Source organism: Bison bison, unplaced genomic scaffold (assembly GCF_000754665.1).
Source record: "Bison bison bison isolate TAMUID 2011002044 unplaced genomic scaffold, Bison_UMD1.0 scf7180017864289, whole genome shotgun sequence".
Lineage (NCBI taxonomy): Eukaryota > Metazoa > Chordata > Mammalia > Artiodactyla > Bovidae > Bison > Bison bison.
The window spans coordinates 14,716,239-14,720,990 of NW_011494861.1; the positions used below are offsets into that span (position 1 = coordinate 14,716,239).

A 4,752-nucleotide genomic window follows, 5' to 3' on the forward strand; every position below is an offset into this window, starting at 1 on the left:
TATTAGCTCTCAAAATTTAAAATACTTCTTTTATGTACACATGACATGTCCTGAGTATTTCTTTCATCTTTACCATCCAGCTTAACTAAGGATGGGGACTCGCTGCTTCACATGGCAGTCCTCTTTCCATAGACTTAAGGCTCTAAATGACTATCTAAAAGTCTTCCCAAAATAAAGCTTGAGGTCAGCTTTCAGGACCTTGGTAACTTTCCCAGTGGGACATGATTTAAGCAAAGCAGCAGATGGATTTCAATGTGCTAGTGGTTGAAATGCTTGTTCTGAATCCAGTAGGGGAAAAGTTACAGCTTTGTGCTCACTGAGCCCACAGTGTCATATGGGCCAAGTAAGATGCTTTCACCCTCGCCAGTGCACAGACCTTGGCCTTGAGTAGGTTCTTCTGAAGGGGAGGGAGACAGTCTAAGGTGTGCCTCTGCTTGGTCTGAAGCCAATGCCTTGTTCTCTGACAGTTTACATAGTATTCCTTTTGGCATAGAGTCAGCATGAGTGTACGGACCCCACCCAGACTCCTGGACCTGGCGGGAATGCACCTGCTGAGGGATGATGACTTGGCCTTTTCTGCTCTGGAACAGCTGCCCGTGGAGCTCTTCCCACCCCTTTTCACTGAGGCCTTCAATGGGAGACACACTGAAATTCTGAAGGTTATGGTGCAAGCCTGGCCCTTTGCCCGCCTGCCTCTAGGGGGCCTCATTGACCTGCCTCATGTGGGGCCCCTACAAGCAGTGCTAGAAGCCCTTGATGTCCTGTTTGTGCAGGTTTGCGCCAGGTGAGTCTGACTTAGGTAACCTGGCAAAATCCAGGGTGTCTCAGGGGAAACACCTGGGGTGATGAAAACTGGGTGGGAAAGGGATGGACCAGAGGGATCTGAAGAAGGCAATGTAGAAGCCTAGAGGCCTTGCCTCACCAAGGGAAACACGTTTGGGAAGTGTAGGTGTACCTACAATTAAAAAAAAAAAAGAGCCTAAAGAACATGCCACACCTCCTCACAATGATGCTAAAAGTTACTAGAAGTGGGGAACCAGAAAAGAAGGGAGGGGTAAGGGAGATGGAAGAAATTGAGTCAGAGAGGGAAGAAGGCACGGCAGCAAGTGATGTCAGGAATCTGAAGTTACAGCACAGTTGGGAAGTCTGTTTTCAAATTTGTAGACCAATGTTTCATTCTGGGTGGATTTTAATGCTTCCCCACCAATCTTCTTTTTCTCAATAGGAGATGCAAACTGCGGGTGCTAGATTTGCGGGACACTGGTCATAACTTCTGGAGCATGTGGTCTGGAGCCAGTACTCACAGATGCACAAGCTCAGGAAGAACACCAGTAGCTGAGCCCAGGTCAATGACAATGCAGCATGTGGCGCCACTGAAGGTTTTTATAGACCTTTCCTTGAAAAAGAGGACCCTCGACAACTTCCTCACCTACCTCCTTAGGTGGGTGGAGCAGAGAAAAGCTTCCATCCACCTGTGTTGCAAGAAGCTGAAGATCGTCTCAATGCCAATGGGCAATATCGTGAAGGTCCTGAGCATGGTGCAGCTGGTCTGTATCCAGGAGGTGCAAGTGAGTTGCACCTGGAATCTGTCCACCCTGGCCACATTTGCTCCTTTCCTGGGCCACATGAGTAATTTGCAGAGATTCCGTCTCTTCCCCATCCAAGTATCTGCCTTCAAGAAGCAGGAGCACGATCATGTTGTACAAATTACCTCCCAGTTCCAGAGGCTGGGCCACCTCCAGGATCTCCATCTGGAGTCTCCCTCCTTCCTTGAAGGCTGGACCTGGACCAGATGCTCAGGTGAGTGTGGACCACTGGCTAGGTAACATTGAACATAGCATTAGAATATCAAATGCACTCTCTCCTGAAGTGTGATATCCTGTAACCACACAAATCAATTTGGGGGTAAATTGGTGTAATGGTTCTTGAAAGGGACACTCCACTGTGGAGGTACAATTTATTGACTGGAATGGTTGATCTAGCACTAAAGGGATTATAATTTCTACCTTCAGCAGAGGTATCTGTGTTCAAATCACTTAAAATATAGGAAATAAAGAGGGCACTGAAGTGGGGAAACCACAGCAAACCAGAGCAATTCTGAAGAGAAGCTCTATGCTCATCAGATTACTGATCAAAATGAGCCTGTCTTAAATCCCCATCTGTAAAATATTTTTATTTTTTGCTCCAGATACATTAATTCTTATATGGGAAAAGTATGATTCTGGAGATGATGTTAATCGAGCTGAGAGAAAAGGGTAGTAGAAAGTGGTAGAAAGTTAGCAGGGATATAAGTGAGCCCCTCTAGACAGGCATCACATTTGATGTTATGAGATCTTGTGTAAGTTGCTTCTTTATGCATGTCTCCCTAAAGCCTCGGTGGCCAGAAGTATTGGCCTCTGAAGCCCAACTTTGGATTGAAGGAAGCCTTAGCTGAAACCATTTTCTATCTCATCACCTAGTACTAAAAACCAGTGATGTCTATGCTTGATTGACACTCTGTGTCCAGCTCCTCTGAGTACCTTCTAGGGCATTCCATTATATTCATTCATCCTCATAAGGAAGTAGAGTATGTTATAGTCTGTTTGATAAATGAGGAAGAGACCTTTCAATGTTCTATGAATTGACTCAGATACATAGTGAAAGTGACAAGACTAGCCTAGAGAGATACTGGGCAATCAATGTATTGACCCTCATCAGACTTAACATTAGCCCTGTAGAAACCATTTTTATATCACCTGTAGACATCAGTTTTAAGAACTGATTTCTTGGTTTCTCCCCAGGTGCCTGAAGACCACCTTGGACAACCTCTCAATAATGAACTGCCAGCTTACAGAATCAGACTTGACCCATCTGTCCCATTGTCCGAACATCTGTCAGCTAAAAAGCCTGGAACTGAATGGTGTCACCCTAATGGACTTTAATCCTGAGCTGCTCCAAGTTCTGCTAGAGGAAGTTGCAGCCACCCTCCAGGAACTGTATTTAGACCAGTGTGGGATCCAGGACTCTCAGTTTGAGGCCATCCTGCCATCCCTGAGCCGCTGCTCCCAGCTCAGGTCCTTCAGCCTGTGTGGGAATATCCTCTCCATGGCCATCATGGAGAAGCTGCTGCGACAAACCGCTGGGCTTTCCTGTTTAAGTCAGGAGTGGTATCCTGCCCCTCGGGAGAATTACAGCCCTCAAGGTATTCTTCTAGATGGCAGACTTCCCCAGCTTCAGACTGAGCTGTTGGAGATTCTGAGAGACTTAGAGCAGCCCAGGACCATTTGGCTAACATTCAGCCCCTGTCCTCACTGTGGTGATGACATATGCACTCACGTGGAGCCCATTATATACAGCTATACTAACCCTGCCTAGGTGGTTGCCTCCATTGGAAGTTTTCTTCTGGGCTCTTGGAAACTGAAATCTAGGACATGGCCACATCATGAAGTGAAAACAGAGCTATGGTTTCAGACATCAGCTCAATGTGAATGGGAAAAGGAAGGGTGATCCAGCAAGGCTGCAGGATTGTAGTGGGAAACGTAGGCTCTGGGAGGTGATGGAACTTTCAGAGTTATGGGTTTATAGCATCAGAAAAATGAATCTCATTTTCTGGAGGGAAATTTGGGGTGTACATATTGTCATTGTCTCTGAGGGGATGATTGTAAAATAATGGTCAGAAATAAAGAAACTTTCAGTGTACATGGACTGGTGCCCTTCATGATATATTATTCTGTTCTCTGTTTCCACCTCAGAAATCTCCAGTGACTGATGGAAGGAAACACACCAAATAGTCTATGATCTGAAACCCTACTATTCCCACTAGTTCTCTATTCCATTGTGGACATCTTTTATCTCTTTACTTACTTCCGTGGCTATTCAGTGGATTGATGCACACAATAAGGGAAAACTACTCAGAGGCCAATGAGCCACTGGAGCGAAGAGCTCTTGGCAGGATCATCACTGCTGGCTCACGCTGTGGCCCTGGACATGAGCAGTTCTCATGGTTCTCCTGGTGGGTCCATAGGTCTCAGTTCCTGGCCTTTCCGTGCTGGGAAAGGGCTTCACTATGCAAGTCAAGGCTCTCAGTTCTGGAAAGCATCATCCACACTGCAAATGAGCCAGAATCCCTTGTCCTCATCAACCCATGCCTGCCATGAGTGTGAGTTGTCCTTCTTGAATTAAACTAGTGTGACCAGTAAAGACATACAATGTCCTTTGATCAAATACTAAAATCACACAGGCATATATCATGGTTTTACTATTTCTGAACCACATTAAGGAATTATATCCTGGACGTCCCTGGTGGTCCAATGGTATGAATCTGCTTGCCAGTGCAAGGGACAGGGATTGAACCTTGGCCCACATGCTCTGGAGCAACTAAGCGCATGGGCCACAGTTACTGAGCCTGTGCGCCAGAGCCTGTGAGCTGCAACGACTGAGCTCACATACCTCAACTACTGAAGCCTGAGAGCTCTAGGGCCCTCAGGCCCCAACTACTGAGAGGGCATGCTGCAAATACTGAGTCTCCACCACTCAGAGTATGTGCTGCTCAACAAGAGAAGCCGTGGGCCCACGCACCCAAATGAACAGTACCCCCTACTCACCACAACCAGAGAAAACCGGGGCACAGCAACAAAAACCCAACTCAACAAGAAGTAAAAAATTAATTAATTAATTAAAGAAAAATAAATTTTATCCTTTTGTGGGGTAGGTCATGTTATTGAGAGATGGACACTGTTCCTATAATACCTACTATCTCTTCCAAATAGGGAA

The 4,752-nt window shown here is 46.1% G+C and overlaps 1 pseudogene; it reads left to right on the forward strand.

Annotated features, from left to right (window-relative positions):
- The first annotated feature begins 500 nt into the window (after positions 1 to 500).
- LOC104996125 lies at positions 501 to 3,354 on the forward strand (annotated as a pseudogene).
- The last annotated feature ends 1,398 nt before the right edge of the window (positions 3,355 to 4,752 follow it).